At 41.4% G+C, this 27,595-nt stretch overlaps 1 protein-coding gene across 2 annotated transcripts in view; it reads right to left on the bottom strand.

Annotated features, from left to right (window-relative positions):
* Positions 1-20,037, bottom strand: part of CALCR (calcitonin receptor) — a 170,952-nt gene extending 150,915 nt beyond the window's left edge. Inside the window, exon 1 of one of the 2 annotated variants that reach the window (XM_042802259.1) lies at positions 19,536-20,037. The gene's annotated coding sequence lies outside the window, so the exon portion shown is untranslated. Of the gene's footprint in view, positions 1-18,506; positions 18,753-19,535 lie in introns of those variants that run through there. The other variant, XM_042802260.1, reaches the window with a different exon arrangement.
* Positions 20,038-27,595: the final 7,558 nt, after the last annotated feature.

The following is a 27,595-nucleotide window of genomic DNA, read 5'->3' as shown; positions in this document are numbered from 1 at the left end:
ATTTCTTAAGAAGAAAAAAATGAACACATTTCAAAAATGAACAAGATGTAACAGAGGTAAATTAAATGCAGACAGTAAGATGTCACAGTATCTATCGTCAATTGCTCAAATGTAAACACGATGTCCTAATCATTGTGTTCCAAAAATAAGTCCTTAATTTAGACCAGAGTCCTTAAGTTAAAAGCCGCAGAAGTGGTTTCAGTAGGTGCTGTGAAGCTGTAGCTTTTTGTAAACTCCCTCAGAAACTTGCTCTGAACCAATGAGGGAAAATGCATTCTCCCTCTCTCTCTTCCATTTAGATTCCCAAATACAGATTTTTTTTGAAGCTTGCGGATTCCAAATTTGAGAGCTCTGACAAAAATTCCTTGTAGCAATATAGCTTCTGCATGTGCCGATTCTGTGATAATCAATTTAAATTCTGCAGAAAAATGCTTTTAAGGGAAAAAAAAAAAAAAAAAATCTATTAGCACTGCGTTAAAAGGATGCCACCTACTGGGCATCTCATCAGCCTCCAGTAAAGGACCTAGAGGGAATAAGTAGATCTGAGAAAACCGAAAACGTCTGCTTTGCAGGAAAGATCCCTCAGACTGGAAAAAATAAATAAATAAATAAAAATTAATACCTCTCGGTGCTCCTTAAGATCAGGGTTTCCCAAAAGCTCAGGGTTTTCTTTCTTTTCTGCCTGTTTTCTCATGCATCCTTTTTTCTCTCATAGTAGCAGCAGCAGCCATGTTTCATGAGCATTTATTCTTTGTACTTTCCTCTTAACTCTTCCCCTTCTGGTGCCTATAATCCTGCTGAGAAGGTTGTGACTTAACAACCTGTTCACCAATTTTTTCCATTCTCCTCTCAGGCTAACAGGCACTGTCCAGGCTTCCCACTGAAAACAATTAAAACATGCAATATATGTGCACACATGCAGAGATACACACAAATAATCATGATGGAATTCATATGATACTTTAGGGGAAAATCAGACTGTGCTTTAGGCTCTCCTTGATATATGGTCAAAAATGAGGTTTTAGCTTTGAGTTTATATTTCCTGGTTTTGTGAGATTATCTCAGCCCTGTTACTTAATTGTTCTGCCACTACATTCTGTTTCAGCTATAGGGTTTCCTTTTGATTTAAAATATTGCTTTTTAGTAGGAAACTGTCAGGCATCTAGTGAACTACTTTTGTTATATCTAACATCCCTTGCAATTGTGGAGTGCAAAATATCAGAAAAATCCTGCAGAACTGGTATGAGTTGATAGTCTCCAAGATTAAACATAAACCTTCAGAGAAGTGTGTAGTCATTGTACAGGTGGTTAGTCAGAGGACTAACAAAACAGAGGGCCATGTTCTCATTTACCATTGGGACCAATTATACTATTCCAGCAGAGTTAAAAGACATTGAAACAAAAATGGATTACATTTATACCTACCATCTCTAACAGATTAATGCAAAGGGACATTAATGATATAAGCAGACTGTAATTCTTTGCATTAGACCCTGTTCTCATTTTCACTGTGGTCACTTTGCTAAACTGACAGTACAAAGAGGACTTCATATGAATCGATTGTTTTCAACAGTCATGGCTTTAATATAGTAACAGTGTAACATCACAGGGTTGGTTTACATAGTTCTAAAACCAGATCCCTATGCCTGCTAAGGGCATCCTCCTTTTTTGTAATTGGAAGAAGTATTTGGTGCAGTAACTGATGTGGCAACAGCACAAATATGCTTTTTATCCATCAGTGTACATTCTCTTCCTCTCATCCACAGCAGGATGAGCCTACTCACATTGTTCTAACTACCCACTCCATGGGAACTCTGTTAATTATTTACCATTCCACTTCTAATACCACAGCACAATAATCTGTGCTCAACAAGCACCTGGGTGTCAGTGAGTCAATTAAACTCAGTGAGTCTTTAAACCCATGCTCACAGAGCTTCCATGCCTGTGACTCTCCAAAGGAACAATTATGTTCCAAAAATCTCAGAGCATGCCTGCACAGTGCAGGGACAAGCCATCACATTTGTGATAGGCTTCAGAGCAAGCAAATGGGCACCCTTCTGAGAGTGGCACTGTGGCAGCAAGCGGAGCGCAAGGATGCAGTCTTTTGTGTTTGGTGCTACACCAGCCTGGCAACACCGCTTCTGGCCCCTGTCAGCACCAGAGTGAGCTGGCACGGCTGGGAGTCCCATCACTGCGATGGACACATCCCTGTCCCACACGTCTGCTGGCCAGAGAAAGCTGAAAGGGTTGCTGTCATCTACCTTCCCAGGATTAGTTTATGAGGCTACCACACACAACCTCGGTGCTGAGAGCACCCGAGATAAGTTCAGTCTCCTCATTAGACACTGAGGAGATTAATTTTCTGTCATGCATTTTTATTGTATTTTACCATTCTACTTCTAGGCATAAAAGGACAGATGCTCTGATTCCAGTCTGCATTACCACTGATTTAAATGTATGAACTCAGGCTAGTGATTTAAGTTATGACTTGTTTATGGAAATGCTCATTATACTGTTTCCCAATCCCTGAAAAAGAAAGTTCTGCCCAAGGGTGGCAGAAATTATGGGAAGAAAAATGCAAAAGAGAGGGGTTTTCTTATTATTAGCCAACTGGATTGGCTCTAAGCAGAATGGCAAGATCTAGAAGCAGATGGAACAGGGACCTTGTTTCAGAGTAACAGGAATTTGCATCATGCACACAGACCATGCTTTAAGAGTTTATCTCCTAGCTACAGAAAACCCTAACTTTACCTATGAGTAACGCTACAGATGTTTTAAGTATGATAAACAAGTATCTTTGCTATTTTACAGTATCCCATGTTCTAACGGCTTTGAATAGCAGATCACATCTTGTATTAGTTCCTGCCACAGAACAACTTTCTCCTGGCACGCTTCAGTCTCACTGACAGAATGGCAGTGTTTCCAGTCATGGGAGATAATTCATGCCCTAGCGCTACTTCATTTCTCTTTCAATGTGTTCAATCTCCTCTTAAAAAAATACCTTAAAAGGAAGCAGAGGATGAAGAACAGAGGTGTACCTCTTTTATCAGGCTGATGCTAATCATTCACAGTGAAAATGAGAGTTCTTCAAGCACTAGCATTAGAAAGTTAACAGACTGGCTGTCATACTGCCACCTTCTTTAAGATTGATGAGCTTTAACTATTCAGCAGCATTAAGTTCACTTTAATATTAGCTCTCAACAGTACACTAAGTATATCAGCTTTAGTTTTCTGAAATTTTTATTTGCAGCCTAAGGCTCTTAAATTTCTGCATTGTTTTCAGTTTCCATCTTTGATTTTACTAATGGATTAAATTTTTAGCAAAAAATCTGTGTTCAAGGATGCTAAAAGATCTTTTAAACAAAAACATAAGGTACTTCCCTGTGCTTGTAAATGGCTGATGCCCTTATCTCACACAGTCTCTCAGAATTACATCAATAAAACTAAATTCATGTAATAAAGTCAGATGATTAAAGACTCTCCAGACTATAAAGGTAATTCCTAAGTTAGAAACCGCTTGGGTAACCTTTATTTAGCCTTCTTGGGGATAGGTACTGCAATTTTTAATTACTTGTCCTCACATTTATTTTTCCACTGAAATCCCTCTTCACTGGGTTTTTAAGGATGAGCAGTGCCCACTGAATGAAAAGTGATTCAATAGTCACTGGTATTTGGTGGATTTAATTTATTGTACATACATCAAAGCTTGCATGGTAGACAGATTTATTCATTTATTTATACGGCTTTTGCCTTGGTGCTCATTACTGCAGCATAAATGCTTCACTGACAACTAACCTTCAAACTACCGCTGTTTGGTGAAAGATAGTATTATCGTGATTCCTCAAATGAGGAGCCAATGCATTTCCTTTTCATGGCTTGGCATTTGTTTCCTTAAGCAAAGACAGACTTCTAAAAGTCACTACCTGCTCTCAGTAGATCAGCATATCGTACATACGAAGGATGAAGAAGCACGATCGAAGACATAGAAAGAAAAATGTTTATAAGACAGCTGTCAGTGTATTGTGTTTTCATAAATGTTGCCATGTACATCGCTAGTGCAATGTCCCCAGCTCATGCCACCATCCTGTGGAGGTATTTCCCCATGGTACACAAGTATCTTTACTATTTTACAATATCCCATATTCTAAATACTTTGAATAGCAGATCACATCTTGTATTAGTTCCTGTCACAGAAAAACTCACTCCTGAAACACTTCAGTCTCACTGACAGAATGGCAGTTCTTCCAGTTACGGAAGCTAATTCATGTGATTATGGATCATTTTATTTTATCTCAGGGTAAACTGTGTCCCTATTTTCTAAAATTCTTGGGCCATTCTTGGACCATACAAAAGAATCTCCTCCTCCTTCAAGTTCTTAGAGAGATGACACAATTTCTGCTATTTAGCAGGTAAATTGCTATCCCTACTATGAGTTTCAGTTCCTTTGGGGCAATTAGAGCTTTCAGCCCTTTTTCCTTTCTCCCATTTTTGGATATGATTGGATATCTCCTTTCTAGACCACAGTAATTCCCTGAGCCATAGAAAAAAAAAATAGGCTGGAGTGGACCTCTTGAGGTAACCTAGTAACACCCCTGCTCAAAGCAGGGCTAACTTCTAAGTTAGATTTGGTTATTCAGGGTCATATCCAGGCTAGCTTTGAGTTTCTCCAAGGATGGAAATTCCACAGCCTCTCTGGGCAATCTGTTCCAGTGCTCAACAGTTCTCGTTCCTCTGCTCGCTAATGATTTGGATCTGACTGATTTAGAAATGTCGCCAGTATCATGTGGTTAACACTATTGGGTTTTAGTGGCATTCAGTCTGGTAAAATAAATTTTCTGCTATTTCAAGACCTCTCTTCTTCGATATATCTTGCACAAACAATTTATCAGCAGGCATTTTTGAAACACTGCCTTCTGGATGAACTGTTGGAAGGCATTAATTAGCTGCCCTCCTTGTCCTATCTGACTTTTCAGTATCAAATTGTGCATCTGACATAATGAATATGCTTGTTACAGAGGGCTTGGAAGTGATGACATTTAGCACAAGTGGGTTGCTTTGTTCCTGTATCATTGCATGATTGTTCTTGTGTTGATTTGTTCCTGATTCATTGCTTTAAAGATGTTTAATATCTATGCATACATGGAATAACCTATCATTTTTCTTCTCTACCACCATCATCAAGTGCACCCTTTTCCATGGGTTCTTCACTCTTCTAATTAATGTCTTTATTGCCAAGGAGCTCAAAGTGGAAATAGTTATCACAGTGCAGTATGCACTTCTGGTACTGCTTTACAGCTAAATTTTGCAGCAAGCAGTTGACATCCTCTGTCTTCAAACACACACAGAAACTTAGTACTAGAGAGGCCTGCCAGGCTACATCCTTTTCTGGTTTTCACTGCTCTTAATGTATTTATCAAACTTAATGAATAGCTAAACTTTACATCCAAAATTAATTTTGCAGGAGTGTCTATTATAGAGTTATCTGGGTGCTTACTTGTATCCTTGGACTTATATCTACATAGAATGTTCTTGCATCCTAATAGCCTTATTTTGTGCCACAGATTCAATTTTTCCTGTAGTCAGTCCCCAAAATTGTACCCCAATACTGATGTTCATTTTTATGGCTACTTCTTCTTAATTTATTTTAAAAGTTGCATGTCTCACCACTATAAATCTCCTTTTATTAACAGCAACATTGCTGCTGACTGCTTTCCCCAGAGATATTCTTCAGCTGGACACATTGAAGGCTTTGATCTCCCGAGTTTGTTTTGCAGTATTTAACATATAACTTCTTAAACACCTGCTTTTCATTTTTCATTGCATGACACTTCCACACTCACTGGCATTTTGCCTCTGCAGTATGCTTCTCTTCTAATGTGAACTGTGGTTGATGCCTCTCTCTGGGACTTTGCATACAAGTGATTGCTGACCTCCCACGTGACATCTACATGACATCACCATTACTGAGGTGTCCTCTCATCTACTCTGTATCTCTTATGCTTTAGCCATTCTAGTGGTATTCTAGGATGTTCAAGTGTCCTCCATTAACATAAATACTTTAATTCATTTTTACCTCATCCTTTCAGAAGTTTCCAGCATCCCACTCTCTTCTGCAAAACCAGTCTTTTTACTATCAGTTACAGCTGGCTGATTCACTCACACCAAAGGACTCAGTAGGTACTCAACTTTCCTGATTTCTTCCGTGAACAGAGAACTCATCTATCTGAAACCATATACTTCAAATCACTCCAACTGTCCATCCACATTTCTTCTGTCAGCTTCAGAACTTTTACCTTATAGACATCTATAAATGTTCTCATCTGCCTGTACAAAATATGAGAAACAGAGAATCTTTCTCCTTCTTTGCCTCAGTCCCAGAAAAAAAAAAAAAAAAAAAAAAAAAAAAGATTTCACCAGCGAAACCTGTACATTAAATGAAGCCTTCTGGAAGTTCAGAAGGTGTACACTTCTTACCCTTTTTCTATAGGAGGAACATAAAATTTTCTCCAGATTATGTCTTTGAACTTGGTTTAGGTTATTACCACACAGTGGTACCTAGCTAAGTCAGCAAGTCCTGCTCACACACTGAATGCCATGAACTAAACAGAGCTGCTTAAATTAACTAGTTTTTCAGATAGATTCTGTATCCTACCCTCTGAACTTTGGCACAATAAACCCACTAAGAATAAATACCATTGTCTGAAGATCACTATACCAGTGTTTTAACTATGCATGGTGAAAATGGCTCATGAAAGAGACTAGAACCTCTAAAATCCACTGTAAAAGTCTATGTCAGCAGGGCTGAATTGTTCACAGCAGTGGCAGACTGACATCCAGTATGTTTAAGTCCTAAAGGAAAATAAAACCTGATCAGAAATCTTCACAGGTATCTGCTGATAGCAGAGTACTGGTGAGACTCTGGAAGGTCATGTATGACTGGCACAGTCAGGAATATTGCCTCTCTCACCTCGAGCTCCTCCATGATGAACTTGCTGCTGTTCCACTCCTGTCTTCTCTCAGACATTAGCTGCTTCTTCACACCTATTTCCACTCTCCATTCTTTCAGTACCACTCACCATTTCTAGTCACACCTAGCTCCTTACAAGCTTTCTGGCACTGCGGTACTGATCTCCATCCCTGGCCTTCAGCTTCTCCCTTTCATAACTATCATGCTTTCCTGGCTTCATGACTCTAGTATATTTAGTGGGGAAGGGAATCCTGTCTCCTTCAATGCATCTTCTACTGTCATGGTTTCAGTCTGGTTGGCAGCCAAACACCACACAGCCGCTCACTCCTCCCTTTTCTTCCAGCGATGAGAAGGGACAAATAAGCCAGGCTTGGGATTCGAGATAGGACTGGGAGGGGCAGATCACCCATTAGGGTCATGGGCAAAAGACAGGCTCTTCAGAGAAGAAAAAAAGAACATACAAACACTAACAACAACACTTAACAGAGTAGGACACTGAAAAGCACTGACACATCTTGAGAACACCTTCCCCCCACCCCTCCCTTTTTCCTCGGCTCAGCTCTGCTCCCAATGTCTCTACCTCTTTCCCTCAGTGGTGCAGGGGCAGGGAAGGGGGGTGCAGTCAGTGATGACGCTTCTTCCATCTTCTGTAGGGGGGAGCTTCTGGAACTTCTTCCACCTGCTCCATTGTGGTCCCCCTCTCACAGGAGACAGTCCTCCACAAACTTTCTCCAATGTGAATCCCTCCCACAGGCTGCAGCATTTCCTTACACTGCTCCGGTGTGGGACACCAACTTTCTCCAACTGGAGTCCCTCCCATGGGCTGCAGCTCTTCCCAAGCTGCTCTGGCGTGGGACACCCCCAGCGCTAAACTACAACAGCAGTGGGGGCTATCTTTTCCCACAAGACCCCGGCGTTCTTCAGGCACAGCACCTTGATCATCCATGTGAAACACAGGCCATAAATCAATGTCTGCTCCACCATAGATCTTCATGTGTGGTGGTGGGGGCCACCTTGCCGTCTCACCACAGGATACAGGGGGGTCTCTGCTCCAGCACACCTCCCCCCTCCTTTCTTCCTCCGTTCCTCCACTGACCTTGGTGTTCACGCAGCTGCTGCAACTCCTCCTCACCAGTCCCACTGCTCGTCACCACGTCCCTTCTTAAATATGTTATCGCAGAGGCACAGCTGATGGGCTCAGTTTTGGTGCAGAGATGGAGCTGACTTGGAGCTGGGGGAGCTTCAAGAAGCTTCTCACTGGGGCCGTCCCTATAGCCCCCTCCCCTGCTACCATAAAACCCCACCACTCACTCAAACCCAGGACATCCTCCTATTGTCCTGTTGACCTGCCAGCTCCCACTCCTACTAGCCCCTAAATGCCTCTTCCTGGGAATGTCAGTGGTTTTCAGATATCAGTTTCACCCTCAGCATCTACCTTATCAAACAAGTTTGTCCTTCTCAAATGCTTCCTATCCCAAACTCCACACTCCAGTGACCTTCAGTACTAACTCCTAATCCAAATTTCCATATCCCTCATCCATGTCTGAAACCATTCCCATTTTCCCACACTCCACTCTGTTTATACACCTCTTCCTGCTCCTCCTTTGTGCTTCAGTCTTGTTCTATCTGCTCTCAGTTAGGCAGCATAAACTGGCTGACACTACCTCAAAACTGTGATTGCAGACAAAAGCTCTAGGAAGATCAGGTCTGTCCATGTGTGGGAGTGTTCTTACACAAACGGTAGATGGTTCAATCCTGACTCAGAAACCATCTACTGCCAAGTCCATTTTCCACTGCATGATAGCACAAGATCTTCTCAGAGAAAAAGGGCAACCAGAACTTGCGGACATAAGCAAAACAATATATCTTGCACTAGAGGAGATTTTCAGACACCATGAAAATTATCTGGCTGAAATTTTCTCAATAAATTCAACAGATCGAAGATAGAGACAGTTAACTTTTCTTTTAAGTATGCACTGTGAATAGAGCTGTATTCTCTCCCAGTATCTCCTCCAAGTTGTTGCATCTTTGCCCATCCAAACCATGCCCATTGCAGAGTACAAGAAGCTTATTATATTATGGTGCATTTGTTTGAATTAAAATAGTATTTTACTATAAATTACTTTTATACATAATTGAAATTTTGCTCACCTGCAGAAGTATTTTATAATGATAGTAAAGATCTAAATTTCATTTTAAAATTCCTGCAATTCATTAATGTGTCCTATTTCATTGAAGAACCAGAACATTTTCAACAGTAAAATTAGCTCTGAAATATATTTTATAAAATTCTACACTGAAGTAATTGGCATAAATAACTATCTTTAAATGCTACCTCCATGTGATTTTTCCACATGGAATGAGTTGAAAACCACAATTCATCACTTCAAGAAGCCTCTTATCAAACATATTCTTTGATGTGGTATGCTACATGGCTGTAACGTATTTGATGACCCACATTATAGTAAATAATATACTGACCATATCTTGCAAGTTATTTATGTAAGCGGAGAAATTGTAGGCTTTAATAATAATAAAAGATTGTCCCAATATTTTGTGAGGGTATGAAGATACTTCCAGTTAATAGTCAAGGCTCCACAGGACCCTTATGTGTACGGTGCACACATACCTCCTCCTGGCCTAACAGTACTAATTTCTCACACTGTAGGCCATTAAGCCCCACTTCTTTTGCTCTTATTAAAGAGGAGGCTGACTAGTTTAATAACAAAGATTTGTGTCATTTCTATCACTGCACAGACAATTCAAACAGCTACAGCAATGACAAAATGCTAGAGTGGGCTTGGATTTTTAGTTTGCGTGCAGATCTCAGACATGAATTATTTTGGGTGCTATATGAAAGAGAACAGGTGATACAGTTATACAGTGACTACCTACAGGTTTTTCCAGTGATGACCTCTGTTTACATTAGGCATTTCATGGGATAAACACATTTCCTTCAAAACACTGCAGATCTGGTTGCCAATAAAGTCAGCAGGTGTTTAAACACATAAATTCAAACATACATGTTTTCTTTTCAGTGCTGAAATTACTCTAGTCTTTAGGAAGCATATACTACCAAATACCATGAGATAATAAAAACAAAATATACAATAAAAAACAGTGGAGTCGAAAATAATGTGTCTGCTTTATCTGTGAGAACATATGGTAACAATAATTATTATTTATTACTTGATCCTGCTTCAACCCAAAATGTACTTGGCAACATTTGAACATAGGAAAATATTGTAGTATAATGCAAACAGCTCAAGGGCTTAAATGAGTCAAGCCCTTGAGGAGTCTGTAGTAAGGCAAGTGGTCCTCAGAAAATTAAAGGAAGTTTCCTCACACCCAATTTGTTCCCCACCACTGAGTCTTTCTCAGGACCTGGACTTAAAGGATTTGCTAAACTCCAAGCACTATAACTCTGCAGGTTCAGGATCACATGATCAGCTGTTGATGGGTGCCTTTCAGTTTCTCAAGGGATGTTCTTCAACAGACTGAAGTAAAGCCAAAGAATTATCAGAGATGCTCTAAATTAGCAAGACTAAACTACCCTTTGAATCAGCCTCACACTAATCTTGTTTGCCATTTTCCTTTGTTAGAAATAGAGTTCCTGGAAGAGTTGCATTATAAAACATTAAGATTCAACAATCCACTCAAATACCTGTATAATCCATTATACCAGTATCAGTGATTTATCTTATCAATACACTGCATATAGAAAATCGAATATCGGAGTGTAAATGAAATTTCCCCTGCTACAATATATGTAAGTGGAAGACAGTGCTGTCTATTAGTTAATTAGGCATTTTATTATGTAACTTTCCAGATCAACTCTACTACTAAATGCTCAGGTGCCCAGATTATTCAAAGTATCTCTTTCTTCTGAGTTCTCCCTTTTCTGCAAAATACTTCTCTACATTTTTTTCTTATTTGATGTAATTTCTGCATCCCATACCCTTCAATCTTCATGGTGTTTCCACCCCAGTGGCAACAACACAGCTGAGGATAACAGCAGTAAACCTACTGTTCCCCTTCCATATTGTTTGTAGAGTAGGGATTTGTAGTCAAAAGAAAGTGAGGATCCCATTAGGAGCTGGACTGACTGGTGAGGAATTCTTATCAGAAGGGATCTAACTTTTAGTCACATGAGGAATCTCAGCAGTCAGATACCTTTCTCTACCAAAGCCAAGAAAAAATTAAGAAGTTTCTTTAAGCAATCAAAGCAGTGAAGGTGTAAGCATCCTCTCTCTCCTGCCCTTCAGTATTTAAGGCTGGAGGAGACTGCACACAGCATATTTGAGTATGAAATGCTCACACCCACAGAGTGTTTCAGGCTGCTAGTATAGCTTGGAGAGGGACTATTATGACAATCTAAAGATCATCAGGTATCTTTTGTTGTTCATTGTATTCCGATGGATGAGAGATGACAGCCCATAACATATAAAGAGCTGTAACTTTATGGAACATCATTCATTCCTCTTCTGTGAGGAATCTTACTTGTCCATGCAAAGATGCTTACCATCTGCTTGTTAGCTGACATACAGTAAATTACACCATCATGTTTCAACAATGGAAAGGGAGCACAGTGAAAGAGAAGGGCTTAGTGATGAAGCTGCTGCACAGCTAGAGGTAACTAAGACTACAGAATACAGGCTACATGCTAAAGATACGGGTAAACTAAGACTATATGAATTAAGATAAACATCAAGAAAGAAAGTTGGAGCAAATCACATGGTGATAGCTCTGCACAAAAGAATGTAGCTTCTGCAACAGAAAATGAGACACAAACAGGTCCTGTACTGAAGGCAGTGTAGAGCATCAGCAGTTTGGTACTGCATCATAACAGGGGTAAATTTAAAAGGAAAAAATCACTTGTGGGGTTCAAGTTATTTCTTCACAGATCATTTAAATCAAGACAGCTTGATTTGCTACATGTAACTGCTCTAGCACACACAGCCAGCAGGGAAGATGCAGATACAAACAATACCAATGAAATAAAACTGCAGAGCTACCTGTGATTTTTCTGAGCAGTTAACACTCATTACTGCTATCAGCTGGAGGGAAATTAAAAGAAAAAGAAATGGAGCCATCCATCTGCATACATCACAGATGAAATGCTATAGCCACATGAGCTTTCTCATGTCAGAACACGCCTCAGTGCTGCCTGAGAGAAACAGAAGTAGCTAATTCGCTCTATGAATTTATTCAGCCTTTGATTACCTTTCTTGCTCTTCCATCAAGCTCTAAACAATGCCGTGGATTACAGCAATTTCTGTTATGTGAGCACTGAAAACTAAGTAATGTGGTTTTCACCATGAAAAAAAAACACACAGAAAATTCAGTTGACCTTTGAAGGGACATTGTGCCAAATGTGGAGTCTCATTCCAGCCACTAATAAAAAAGTAAAGCAGAAGTTTAGTTTCTTTTTCTTCTACGAGTATATCTCGGCAAAATTTTAATCATGAAGCCTTGACATCATCTCTGTTTTCAGAAACATTTCACATATTTAAAAGAGATATTTTTAATTGTCAGCTCAGTTCTGAGAAGACAACTCTGAAGACAAGACACAATTCATCTTGACTCAAACAACTTCCAAATACGTGAACTCACTTGGCATTGCCTGCAGAAGTGTCAAATTTCTAGGATAAACCAACAGAATAAAAATCTGCTTTTCTAATTGTGGAGAGGCAGCTCAGCACTTTGTAGCACATACAGGAAGAGAAAGGCATTTCAAACACCTGTTTTTGAATAATAGCAATTTTCTAACCTGTACTTTTCCCCAAGCTAACAAGGACATCAGGAACTAAAGTTAACATGTAAAAGCCACCAACAAGCTTACATTGTTTCTTTCTAGTCCTTTAAAGTACATGCCGCTAGAACTACCATGAATAGAATATAGTGAAACCACAGATTCAAAAATACTGTAAAATTTGTCAAATCTATTATCCATCTAACTCTTGGTAGTAGTTAATAATATTCATCGAAACCCACAGACAAAGTGATATGGTGTATATATATATGACCAAGCAGGAAATTATTTGCTAAACAGTGTCACATGAAACTGTGACACTGAAATGTGACACATGAAACTGAAATGCAAGCTCATTTCCAAAAACACTACTAAAGGTGTGAACAGCCAACTCTGCCAAATCTGTGACAGGTCTTTTATTAAGTATAACTGAAGTAAATGATAAAAAAAGCCAAGGTCCAGAAGCTTACTTTAAAATAGATGCCATTCCATGTCACTTTTACTGAACCACACAGGGTTACTGTAAAAAAAAACAACATGAGTACTGCAACCATGTTGAGGTGCAGTAGGTAAAATGCACTTACATGAACTGAATTTTCCAGTTTGTTTTCTGTACAGTACGTACAGGTAAGAACACCAGTACTGCACCATCAGTCCACCTCCTCCTAGACCCAGGAGAGCTCCTCCCTGCAGATTCCCAGTGTTTCTGGTGCACAGGTTAAGCTGATTCTTGCAGTAACCCACCTTTCAGGACTACAGCGCTTCAGTATGCAACTTGCTAAAAGCAGTACTAGTTCACCTGTCTACTATATGATCCTAATTCAGAAAGCACTTTGGGAACCATGGAAAAATACACGGCAGCATACCTCTGATGTGCTTTAGATCTACTCTCATATCCAGTCCTATTCCCTAACAACTATGGTCAATGACTCCATTTTCTCCTTATGGCTGAATAACAAAATTTCTTGTTCTTCCTTGGTTTAATGGTAAGTCTTTGCATACGTCCACCCAAAGCAGCACAGGCAGTCAAATGGAGCTCACTAGCAAAGAGTAGCTACTACCCCCAGTTCCTTCCCACAACAGGGATCCATACTGTTAACCAAGGGTCACCTCAAAAGGGTCATGGAGCCAACTGAACAGCTCACAGGCTCACTGGTGAGGCAAAACTATGTCCTTGCTTTGTTCAGCAGATTACCTGAAGTAAGACTCCTCCAACATCTGTGGATATCATCTTGATTAAAAAGGTGTCCAGCTGAAACATGCCCAAAATACAGCCTTCAGCATGAGGCATGGTTTTTCCAGTGGTAACTTCTGGGTGAATATCAAGCCCAGAATTGTTAGCAGTGCTCCTTATTGACTGAGAAGTGGTCAGTATCTCTGCCATTGTCATCTTGGATTAGCTAGTTCTCCGTAATACAGTGTGTCTGTCCGTTTCATAGGCAAAATCAGTTCACATTTTATCCAATATGAAGGACAGTTTTAAAACCAGCCTTTCATACAGATTCTCCATTCATTCCACCTGCCAAATCCCACCATCAAAAGCTATGCATGGAAGCATAACTGTAACAAAAATAATAAAAAGTGTCAGCACAAAATATCTAGAGTATATGTGTTACTGATCTTCAAGAAAAATTGTTTTCAAAAATTAACAGTGCTATTTAGCTGTGTGATCTTTTGCAGTTACTTCTCCTGCTTCAGAAGAATGAGAATAACCTTTCAGGAAATTTACATCAAGGCTTTCTATACATCAGAACTGTTATATCATCTGTATTGTATCAAGTTTTCATCCAAAATACCACCCCTGTAACGCAGTACCATGCAGAGATGCCAGGGCTCATCCTGAAGCAGTCATTTCAGGTACTCAAAGCAGCTCTGTCACGTAGGCATGGCAGCCATCCAGAGACCGGTGGTTTGCTTCTCAGGACTGGGTCACAGGGGCATGTCCTGCCGCTGGCACTTGTGCTGCCTCATGTACCAGAGGCTTCTAGCAGCCAGACCCACTCCTTCCTAAGTAGGGAAGTGACTAAAAGCAACGTCAAATGGAAAGTGGGTGTAAGACCAAAAACCAGCACAGAACAAACAACATGTAATTATGTGCTGTTCTTTGGCAGGCAACTACTAGTAAACATAAAGGTTAATACTGAAGTAAACAAGATCGGGGGAAATAACATACAACATTAAGGCACTGGTCATTCATTGCTGGGTACCTTCATCAAAGAATCAATTAACATTTAATCCTGTTAAAAGGTGCTCCACATTCCCTTGTTAAGTAGGGACTATGCATAAAAACTCATGTTTCAGGCCTAGATCATCTGTTGCCCTACTACATGCCCTTTAGCAAGATGTCTTAGTGTCTCCTGACTGTTTACATTGCAAATTTTCCAAGAAAGTTGATTTTACTCCATGCTTCTACTTCTAGGCAGGGACCTGACTGGATGCCACTCTAACACAAACATCAATTGAAAGTGCTTAGCGCATAACAGGATCGCTCCTGAAAGGCCCAGGTAGGATCTGTGTGTCGTGGTTTAACCCCAGCCAATGACTGAGCACCACACAGCCGCTCGCTCACTCCTCCCCCCTCCCAGTGGAATGGGGAGGAGAATTGAAAAAAAGTAAAACTCACAGGTTAAGAACAGTTTAATAGCAAAAATAAAATATCATAATAACAATAATAAAATATAATAATAATTGTAATGAAAAGAACTATCACAAAAAGAGAGAAACAAAACCCTAGAGAAGCCAAGTGATGCACAGTGCAATTGCTCACCACCCGCTGACTGATGCCTGAGCAGTGATTCCCCCTTATGTCAACTCCCCCCAGTTTATATACTGGCCATGACATCCTATGGTATGAAATACCCCTTGGGCTGGTTCGGGTCAGCTGTCCTGGCCGTGCTCCCTCCCAGCTCCTTGTGCCCCTCCTTGCTGGCAAAGCACGGGAAACTGAAAAATCCTTAACTTAGGATAAGCTCTACTTAGCAACAACTAAAACATCAGTGTGTTATCAACATTATTCTCACACTAAATCCAAAACACAGCATTGTACCTATTACCAAGAAGAAAATTAACCCTATCCCAGCTGAAAACAGAACATGTGCTAGCATTAATATGAGTTTCAATACTGACTTCAGTGGCAACAGTTAGGACCCAAACATCAATTACCAGGAAAAAAAAAAAAACAAAACTGAGCTTACCAGCTTACTAATATGCAGAACCAAGGGGTATTTTCAGAACTGAATTTCATGGTACTTGCTAGCACAGCTTTCAGTCAAGTGTAGCTCAATTATTTAGTTGCTCATTTTCCCAAAAACTGTATTTGCATGCATAATTTTTTAAAAAAATATAGAAGAGTCTTTTTTTCTATCTAATGATTTTCAGGAACTCTAAGACTCTCAGTCATGATATACCCTTTCTTCTTCCATTTTTGCTTACATAAAATTAACAGAAAGTATTGGCAGCTATGTTGGTCATGCCAATATTATTATAGGAGAGAACCTACAAGTGCCTGTTTAGCTTCTTCCAGGTCCATAGATACAGGTTTAAAATTAACATATAATACTAACTGGCTAGCTTTTAAGCATCGATCCAGTATTGTTCCAGATTTAAATCTGGAAGAGACTTGGAAGAAAAACAATTTAGCAAACACTCTGTAGTACATTGTTTTAATCTTTAATGAAAATTCTCAACTTTTTCAGATGGCTTTCAAAACCATTCTGCTGTAGGCATGAAGAACAAAAAAAGTTTGTTAAACTGGATTCCGTCAGTTTAAGCTAATCCTTGTGAATGTATTATTTGGTAATATTTTAACAAAGCTTTCTAAAAAGATGTTTCTGTTCCTTTATCTCCCATTAAAGCTTATGAGCCACAGAGAACTAAACTGTAACACAGTTCCATTGTTTGCTGACTTTTTTACAGTACATCAAATATTTAGCAGTTTATTTGTGAACTTCTTTGATATATAAGTAACATAATCTGGTATTATTCCCCCGCCCCATACTGTCTGAATACCTCTGCTAAAATATGGTACATATATAAACTGCAATCCAACTTGTTTATGATCCATTCTGATGAAACTGCCCATAAAAATTGGAGTAAAAGACAAATCTGAAATGCCTAACCCTCTTGAAAGCACAATACAGTTTACTGTATATAGGTTTTTTTAAAATATTAAGACCTGTGTGGCTCTTACCCATGATACTAAAGCAGTGCTGTGGTGAGTTGTCAGAACTGCCATCACTAGTCAAATTTAAACATTGCCACTTGAATTTCTAACCAAAGTTGGTTGGCACTCAGTATAAATGATAATGAAGACCTACGGTGAACCTAATGAAGGCCCTCCTCTTTGGAGGAGTAAATTGGGATTTTGCCATTGATTTTAGCAGGGTCAACATTTACTCAAGAGTTATAAAGTTCGCATATTTTACTACATGTCCGTAGGTACTGAAACACAATGGTTTAGTTCATTCAGAATAATTTCATGTCAGCCAGCATATGACCACTATAGTAAACCCCAGGGAGGCAACTTAGCAAAGGTTACCTACGGGTAAAGGTTGGCAGATGTCTGAAGAAATTAAAAGGAATTATTAGTCCTCCTGTATTTAATTTACCTACTTGACAATTATGCTTGGGATTCTGAGTGGTGAATTAAATTCTCCCTTCAGCTAGATGCCACCTGCAGCTGTTGGCAGCAGAGAAATGTTATGCTGGTCAGCTCTGATACATCCAGCCCTAACGCAGGGTAGGGACCCTTCCACTGACCAAACACAAGGGTTCCCCGCCTGAACACCATCCTATGAACACAGGAGGGGAAAAGAAGCAGAAGCATGAGCTTTCTTTCATTCGGTGCATACAAAAATACAAAGGCATTTTAATGTGATGACTTGATGAATTAATTCTAAACTCCCTTTAGCCAGACTACTTAACTCTATTTTAACAGGGAAAGTGCACAGTCCTGGGGAGAATATCACACACTGTATTACCCTTAAGAAGTTCAAGTGGTAGCCAATGTATGTAAAAGCACGGCAGGAAGGCATCTGTTAGATGCTGACAATATTGACTCCAAGAGGTCTTGGGATACACATCTATTTACTCTTTTTATGAATGATTTTTTCGTTCATCATTTTAGTTACAACTGACACTCTGTAACTAAAATAAGTTTTTCTCTTTACTTTGCAAATTGTCAACTACATTAACCTTGTCAAAAAGCCCGCAAGAATGAAATCAATATAGCAATTTAAAGACAAAATTGGCAGGCATTTATATTGTGCTTGGACACATCCAGTAAATAGTCTCATACATTAATCTACCGCCATCAGTGGCAATATTCTGAAATCTACTAACGTTGTTTTTACATTTGCGGTGTGAAATGACTAAGTACAGATATTGGTGCAGCAGATGAAAAATAGCAGGGAAATAGTATCTGACATGAATGAGAAGCACGGACAAGTGACTCGGGTGTCATTTAAATGCCCTGTACTTCCAGGACGGCGAACGGCTACTCATCTACCACCCACACCGGCTCGCCAGCTCAAAACCCGCAGTGGGAACTCCGGGATTCACCGGTCCCCGTCCACCCGCGGCCCCCCCTCCGCCGCACGCGCCGCTGCTGCGGGTCGGAGCTCCTACAAGCCCCTTCCCCTCTTTTTCTCCCCCCTCTCTTTTTCATGCAATGCCAGCCGAGGTCTGCCCCCCGCCACCACCCCCGGTAGCCCCCTCCCCGCCGCTCGCTGGGCGCCCCGAGGCCGGTCTCCCCGGGGAAGGGCAGGCGGAGAAGTTACCGGGACTTACGGGGGCAGCGCTCCCGACGCTGGCGCGGCACCTCTCCCGGCCTCCCGTCACCTCGGGCCACCTCCGCGGCGGTTCGGCGCCCGCACTGGCGTAGCCGGGACGACCCCTTCACTCCCCGGAGGGGCGCACGGCGCCGCCGGGCTCCCTGACACCCGCCCGGTGGGTCCCTCGTCCCGGAGAGGGGCGGGCGGGCCGAGCGCTTCAGCCGTCCCAGGGGCAGGGAGCGGGCAGTGCCGAGCCCCCCCGGCGGGGCTGCGCCTCGGCAAGCATCTGCCTGCGCTCACCCGCGACGCGCCCACCCCCCGCTCCCCCGCGGGCGCCGGCGGGGGCTTCGCGCCGACGTCGGTGCGGGGCGGCCGGAGCGCGGCCGGCGGCAGCGCCTCCCCCGCGCCCGCCTCCCCGCGGCTCCCGGCGCTGCTGCTGCCGGCGGGGGGGGGGGGTGGGGGGGGGGCGGGCTGCGCGCCGCTCCCGCCGCACCGCCTGAGGGGGCTGCGGGGGGGGGGGGTGTCCCGCTGCGCAGAGGCGACGTTCGCCCCGTGGGTCAGGGCCGCGTCCCCCCCGCTCAGCTCCGCGGGGGAGGTGGGGGCGGCTGCCCGCGGCCAAGAGCCCTTTCTCCTGGCTGTCCCTCCCGTGCGATGGGGCGCCGGGGAGGGGGGGGGTGTCCCCGGGCAGCCGCCGGCCGGGCGCCCCGCTCCTCTCAGCGCCGGGTCCTCCTCGCCTGAGCGCCCGGGGGCCCGGCCCGAGACCCCACCCCCCCTCGAAGAAGTTCCTCTGAACCCGAGCCGGCGTTTCGGCCCCGTTGCGGGCACCTTTCGGAAGGCGGGAGCCGGGGGAAAGGGTGGGAACGGAGCGTGAGACTCCAGCGCTCGGGCACCCGGGCGGGAGGGGCGCTGCCCCGGCCAGGGGGCCGCAGCGGAGTCCGGGCTGCCGGGGGGGCGGCCCTGACCGCCCCGGGGATGCGGCCCCCCGTCCTCCCGCCTGCCCCGTCTCCTCCGCCGCTTTTCCAGCTTGCGGGAACCATTCACCTACCGTCCACCGAGCCGGGAGGACGAACAAGGAGTGGCCGCAGCATTCACCGGACGGCAAAGTCATCTAAATTCCCGTTTCTGCTCCAGAAGTTATGTAAGCGTTTTAAGCAAAAGCAGAGGCCGAGGAAAACCCTGTTCCGGGCGCCTCTGATCTCCCGAGAAGAGCAGCCTCCTGCTACACGAGCATCCAGAGGCAACTGAGCCAACTCCCCCCCACACGTTGCAGAAGAGCGTTCGAGTGACTGTGCATGAAGGATTGCAGGGCAGGACTTCACTGCTGTGGCTGCTTCCAAGCTGCCCGATATTTAAATATCCAGAGAGACACGGTAAAGCTGGGAGGGTGAGCGAATGCACGGTGATTCACTTCTGCACTCCTCCCAAACGTGGCAGGGCGGGCGGCAGGTAGTGGGGTGTCTTCCCAGCAGATGGAGTCAGGAGGCAAACAAACTTGCTCGAAAGGTACCACCAACCGGCTAAGAACAGCTTTCTTCTTTCTGCGCGAAGGACGGTGCTGCCGTCAAATAAAAGGAACTTTGATACTGGCTTTTAAGTCGTCTGGCTTGCTTCTGAATGGAAAGTTCGCTCCTATTGAAGTGGTTCTCAAGTGTTTTTCTTCCATCTACCGCGTTCTCTCACAGACCACAGTCGGATTTCACAGCTTGCCCTTCGCACAGGAACCTTCACGCAAACCCAGCTGACTGCCTTTCTGCCTGCTTCCACATAGCTCGGGCCGTGCTGGGGAGGGAGGAAGGGTGCTGAGAAGGAGGCGCTGGGCACACATTAATTTCCAAGAAAAAGGAACCACTTGCCACTTTTTCCAGCAGCTGTTTAAAAGGGTGTCTCTAGATAGTACCATCAAAGAAATCCATCCTCCTTAGGATATATTGGGGGGAGGAGTGCAGTGGGAAACTTATAATAAAAGAAGATACGCTCAAGGAATACTGATGTAAATCATCATCCCTTAAAGATTTAAACTTTCACTATAAGTTTCATCCTTTACTCCTGTGGGGATAGAAAGGAGAATCAGTGAGAACTGCTCTTATCAGCTCTCATAATGTCACAATTACTTCACTGTTCCCAGGTTTCTCGGGCAGGAACAGCGAAGTTAGGGGAGGTTTTCATTAGCTGCACCGGGTCTGGAGCCACGGAGCAGCACTGCTATGGACCAGCTGCAGCTGTGTCCCTCTCATACTCCACCTGCCCTTAGGTGGGCTCGGATGAGTCATGGTTCTAAGTGCTCGAGATGTTTCTGGAAGAGGAACTGCTGAGAAGCAAAACCCTCAGCTGAAGCTTAGTGAGAGTAGGAGAATCCCCCTTCCTGTCATTGCAGCAGTAAATTGAAAGAGAAAAAATAGGGTTTTTTTTCATACCTGGTAGCCCAGAATGTTTTCCAGAGTTTTTTTTTTTTTTTTTTTGGGGGGGGGGGGGAGTGAGTGAGTGGGTCACCACGTAAGTACAGATTACTTTAAAAGATACAGAAAGCAGTTGAACTACGTGAAGGCAAGTGATGGTCTGTGGTTTCTTCCATAGTCCACCCATTTATTTTTTTTTGTATGTTGTCTGGCTAACACTGTTCATTTTATGATAGGAAAGCGTCACATTCTCAATGACTGTTTTTATACTTATTTCAAAACAGATTTTGTGTTGCTCTGTTTTCTTCCTGAGTAGTGTTCATCTGCTGAAGTATAAATCTGTCATCCCATAATCTGGAAATAACTTTTCTAAGGTTTGGGTGGTTTTTTTTAAACTTCCATTTTGTTAACCATTACCTTGCACACAGAAGCAACACTTTCTGATTTGTTCTGCTGCAAGGAATTACATTGTGCCCCATGGGACTGCAAGCATGAGTAGTTACTGTTTGGCATGCATGTGAAATAGTGATCAGACCCATAAATAGACACTGGAGAATTATTATTAACCATACCTTGATGGTTTTATTTGTTTGTGCTCAGGAGTCATTACCACTGTCGTGGTTTAACCCCAGCCGGCAACTAAGCACCACACAGCCACTCGCTCACTCCCCCCACCACCGCCCCCCATGAGATGGGGGAGAGAATAAGAAGAATAAATAATAATAACAACAACCACCACCGTACATTGTAACAACAAGGAAAATAACAAAAGACAAAAGCAGAGGGAGGGGAAAAAAAAAAAAAAAAAAAGCACAAGAAAAGCGAGTGGGGCAAATGTAAAACAATTGCTCCAACAAACTGACCGATGCGCAGCCTGTTCCCAAGCAGCAGCCCCCAGCCACCTTTCCCCCTAGTTAATATGCTGAGCATGATGTCATACGGTATGGGATATCCCTTCTTCTTTTGCAGAAAAGAGGTTGCCAAGACACTGTTTTATGTTGCGAGATTATAATGTTGCTTCTTATGTGAAAAGTTAAATCAAAGCCTGGTTCCAAGATTTCACTGATTTCATTCTGTTATGAAGGAAAGCATTTTTCCATATAGTATGGAAAGTTACACATTTCTGTGGCTTATCTCATTTATGCTATCTTTTTCTTCCTAAATACATTTGTCTATATTTAATGGTACTACAAGTAAGGATGCCACTTGTGAAACAGGCACTGTCCAAATTTTGTTTGTCAGGTGCAGAATCTGAAATCAAAATCCAAGTTCCCAGGTGGACCTATAAACTTTCTATTAATTGGGCAGAGATATTTCCACAAGCTTTTGCAGATGCCTGCATTGTGAACTGTTTGGAGGTGAACTACTTTCTGTCATAGTTTGTGTATCTTTCCTACACAGAGTGGTGTACCCCACAGGGACTACCTGGAGTGCAGTATCTTCAGCTGAGGGTTTGTGCACATTTAGTTTGCATGAAGCATAGGAAGAGTGATCATTTCCCTGCCTCCAGAAGACCATGTAGGCATGATGTACCCTTTGATAAACAGATTGTAAATAGTGTATTTGAGTAAGGGCTACATTCTTAATTTGAATGACAAAATGGAAGGAGTAAAAAACAACATTTAAACAAAAATTGTAATAAATTTGCCCTAGTCTGGTTCAGGATGAAAAGAATAGGAATATGCCATTAGCTTTAACACAAGTTAGATCAGTCCCTTTAAGGCTTCCTTGGGAATATTTAATTATTTTTCATACAACTTTGTAATCATGACTTTTCACTCCTAGAAGTAACTTGATCAAAAACTCTGAGAATAGTTACAGCACTATCAGCAACAACGCAGGCTTCTGCCTGCCCATAAACATGTCAGCTCTGCAAGAAGAAAATTCATGGAGTGGGCACAGCTGCTGTTCAGGCCAAGCATCCCTAACTGGATAACTTCTTTTATTTTTCAGAAAAAGAGGTCAGTCTGGAATTAGAGATTTGAAGAATGACAAATAAACAGCTTTATGAAGCTACTGCTAGTTGAAGAAGTCTATTCCAAACAGGAAAGGCAAAATCAGGGGAAGTATAGGAATGCTGAAGTGGCTGGAAGGCACATGAACAATTTAGACTAGGATTATTAGGGGAACAGAGCAGTGCTGTACCATAAGAGACACATGTAAATTAGGAAAGTTGTTACAGGAGGGTGTGTGAATACATTTGATGAATGGAGAAGCATAACACCAGAAGAGCAGAACAGAGATATTTAAAATTAAGCAAGATGTGAGTTATTCAGGAATCTCAGCCTGTGATATGCTGCCCCACTTAGATCCTCAGTTCTAGCAGTTTAGCATGGCGTTAAAATTAGCTACTACATGACATAATACAAGATATCTTTAAAGATACGTTCCCCATATTTTCCTTCTCTTAACAAATATAGAGAAAATAACAATCATTGATCTTAACCCGTAGTTGAAATTCTGGAGTAGGTGAAGCACCTTCCCACAGGGCAACATACTGCAAATTTCTCATATGCCTTGCACTGTCGTGCTGACCCAAATGTCCTCTCTTAAAATATGAGAACCACTGTGCTTGGGTAAGGGTTAATTCTGATTATGCTACAGTGTAGATGTTATTTCTGCTGCCACTGTAGCCTCTGTGAAGCCTCCTCCAACCTGAAGCTCTAATGGTCCCAAGTAAGAAGGGTGGAGAAAGAACAGCATTTTTGAAGATGTGACAGAAATAATACTTTAGAGAGACCAAACCAGAAAGTTAGAATAAAGCGTGAGAGAAATGGAAAAAAAATGGAAGTCTGCACAATTTTTCCTCTGGACACAGAAGAACATTTACTTTTAGAAATATTCTGAGAGAAGAAATAGCATGATTGGGAAGAAATCCAGTGGAAAGTGTCAGGAGGACACCATGTCTGGATCACAAACAACTTGGTGATGGAAATTTTGTGTGGTTTTTCCTAGAAGCCATCAAGTCACCCCAAATGTAACTGCTTTTTTAATACCGCCCTTTCCAAAATTAATGGATCGTGATTAATTTTTGTTAGCTCTGTTTGTAGAAACCAGAAGACCAAGACTTATGTCTTTATCCAACATCAACCGTCTCATTAGAATCATGTATAAATGTCTTAATGTCACAATAGATTTATTTCAATTGATTGCTTAATGTACAATAATTTCAATTAGTTTCTTAATGTACAAAAAAGCATGGGTAATTACATTTGCTTCCTTGCTTAAATTTCTAGTTTTAATTTTTGCTATTTAATCAATCCAGGTATTGATTCTTCAGTTCATGTCTCAGGACATTCTTAGAGGATCTCCCAGATATCTTGGAGTGAGAGAAAAAGAGACGTATGCCTCTAAAAGAGAAAGATTTTTTTTGAAGAAAACCCACTTCAGTCAGTAATTATGAAACACAAAAGCAAAAAATATGAAATGATAAATACAGGAACAGTAGTTGTGTTCATGTTTTCAAAGAACAAGGAGAAATTAATAGATTCCCAACTATAGACATTTCAGTTATTAGTATTTATATTGTATTAAGTTTTCTACAGAAGAGACTATTTTAATTTAGGAGATAGAAATATATGCTTTCATTACTAGAGCACTCAGTAATTATACATATTGCTGGCAGAAATAGAGTGGGCTTTGCTTGCTGTGTACAGAGGAAGGAAAGGGAAAGCAAACAGGATAACGAATATCTAGGCAATGGGAACATTTCCAGAGTGAGCACTTGATTCCCTCAGATTCCACAGGTATTTTCAAGTTTCACTCTGAAGCTGATACCCTGGGCCTCAGTAAGCCAGTGTGTAGCTGTACATGATTCTAGAGACAAACTCAACCGAGCATCAAAAAGAAGAGCTTTTCAGGAGAACTAAGTGCACTGACAGCTGCTAGAAATGTCTTTTCTGGTGTATGTACAGTATATGAATCATAAGATATTGCAGAATATACATATCTTCTCTGGAAATTATTCCAAGAGCCCTATGAAATTTTTACAAACCACCAGCAGGCATATTTCATAAATCAAACATACTTGGAAGGTTCTATCAACATAACCTTTACATTAATTGATTCACTAATGCTTTGGGGTTTGTTTAATATGAGAAATTTCACGATATTTGGAGTTACAGGCAATGTAAGAATCTATCTATACTCAAGATTCATCTATGTTACTTTTATACTGATAAAATTTCATATATTTGTAGGAATGGCCCAGGGCCTGTGTATCATTCAGGCTTATACCCTCAAAATATGTTTTGAGTAAAACTAAAGCAGTGCTATAAGCTCATATTGGTTCTGTGAACAAAGATGAATTTTACCTCAAATCTTTATTCTGCTAGACAGAAATTTGTATTATGTCTGCAAGTCTGACCAACACATTATTTTAAAAAGTCACATCACCTGGAAAATGTAACTGTAATGGGCACATAGCTGACTAAACCCCAGGTCTTGACAGTAAGTGTAGTATTAATCATTATCATCATTTGTTTGTCATTCAGTTTGACATGTCTAAGATGAAGTCCTGTCCCTCCAAATAAGTGGTATATAGAAATCTCCTTCTGTTGGGTGTGAAAGTTCTCCTGCAGCAGTGGGAGGAACGACTGACATAGAGTTATTCGGGTACAGAAATATTTTCAGGATGAGAGCATTATTTGTAATCTTTAGGTGGAGACAATAACATCTCTGATCAATAAAATGCTTACTAGAGTCTTAGGACTATATATGCATGCATATACTTGAGCAATGCGAAGGGAGATGACTTATACATAGTTTGCCATAATATCATTTAGTATAGAAAAACTGGGAAATGTTTCAGCTGTCTTTATGGTTGATTATCAGTATCAGAAAGACACATTAGAGAAAAAAAATCTAATGGATTTTTCTTAGATCTTTAAGTAGAAATGAAATTGACAGAATTAATTTCAAATTGGTAACCACCTTTATTCAACATTGAGAGACAGTGCAGCTGAGTTGAAGAGTCAAAAGTTCGGGTGTTTTTGAGCAGATATGTCAGTATTCCCATGTAGTCTTTGCTTCTTGACTCTGCAGTCTGTAAGGAATCTGTGGAATAGGGACTAATTTTCAGCATTTCATCCAGCATCTTAATTATAACCCATGTTAGTCTAGAAAGTTTGATTAGCATGAGAAGATCAGCTACTACTTTTATAGCTAACCTTTCTGTAAGGAATGTGGAGCATAATTATGAGCAGATCCATAAATATAAAGCATGTATTAAAGACAGTAGGATGAGAATGTTTGCGTCCTGAAGGACTTAGATTTAGGTTTTGATGAGAGAGTAAGTAGGAGATTGCATGCATTGTGCACAAACGCTAGCCTGAAAAAGGGAACTAGCAGGAAAGCACTACAGAGACAAGATGTATGCTTATCATGTTGATTCACATAACTAACTTTCATGTTTTCATTTTCAGTGTTATTCTCCTCTCATTTCTCTTCACAAATGCACACATTTATTCCAGCAATGTTATTGATTGTCTGTCTTTGACACTGATTTTCCTGTAACAGCTGCCCAATTAAATCTCACCAGCCAAACTTTTAACAGAAACTGAAATGTAGTCACTGAGGGTCAGATGCTCAGAGTTGCAAATCACAGAACATCAGTCTTGAGGGAAACGTCTGAGCATAAAAATCTTGCTCACCATCAGCTGAACTTAATGATTCATGTCGTAGGGCAGTCCTCGCTGTGCCTCTGAGGTCTACCTTAATTACATCTCCTTTTCTCCTGATACCTGAGTGAAATCACATGCAGAGCTCCTAGATTGGTCCTGTATTTCTGAAAAAGCACTGTAAGACTGGTCCTTCTCCAGCCAATTAAAACAGATATAGAGACATGGTGCAGAGAGGTGTCTGGATCTGAGTTTCCAGACATTAAAATCTAACAAGATGTCCCAGAGGAACCTAATTTTCTCTGGCATTTTTTCTGTTCCTATTCTAGATATATTTTATGGCTTTGAAGCACAACACTCTCCTCAGTTCTTCTTATCATCATTAAGTCTCTGCAGGTAGTCATGTATAAAATACTCCTCGGTTCTTTTTTTGAACACACTTATTCCAAAGGAGAGAAAAAAAAAAAACTTGGAAAGGGAGGAGATGCAGGAGCCGTCACCTTTGTAAGTCCAAAACAGTCATTTCAGCTATTGCCATGTATTGAGAAGCAAGAGTATTAGGAGTTTTCAGTCCGAGGGCTGCCAACACATTTCAGTCTTGGCCCAGAACATTTTTTCATTTTGAGTTCTGGACCTTAGCTGTAGAAGAAATTTGGAAAAAAATTCAAGGTGTTTTTTCAGATAAGAGTAAGTGAAAAATCTGAAATTTGTACATAAATAACAAATTTATTAGCCAAAAAATTGCAATTGGAATATAAATATTTTGCCATAACTTCCCGTGTGATGTGTTTTTAATGCATTTTTAAAACCTGAAATCTCTTTTAAACAGTTACTTTTTGCTGCCATGTACTAAAAATAAAAATATGGCATGATTTTCTGTACTGTTATGTTCTGAGTTATGCTTTGCCTCATAGGGGCTTAACAAGGTTCATCTTTTCAAATCTGTCATAGCCTGATTCTTATCATTTAACTTACAGTTTTACAAAGGAGTGTGAAAATCGTTCAAATTCAGGCAGCAAGTATATCAGGGACTCTCACCTATCTCCACATCACTCAGGCATACACATGTACACCACAACGTCTTTATTCTG

Source organism: Tyto alba, unplaced genomic scaffold (assembly GCF_018691265.1).
Source record: "Tyto alba isolate M040663 unplaced genomic scaffold, T.alba_DEE_v4.0 Super-Scaffold_38, whole genome shotgun sequence".
Classification (NCBI taxonomy): domain Eukaryota; kingdom Metazoa; phylum Chordata; class Aves; order Strigiformes; family Tytonidae; genus Tyto; species Tyto alba.
Note: the sequence above shows the minus strand (reverse complement) of the source record. Positions and strands in the feature narration are given on the sequence as shown.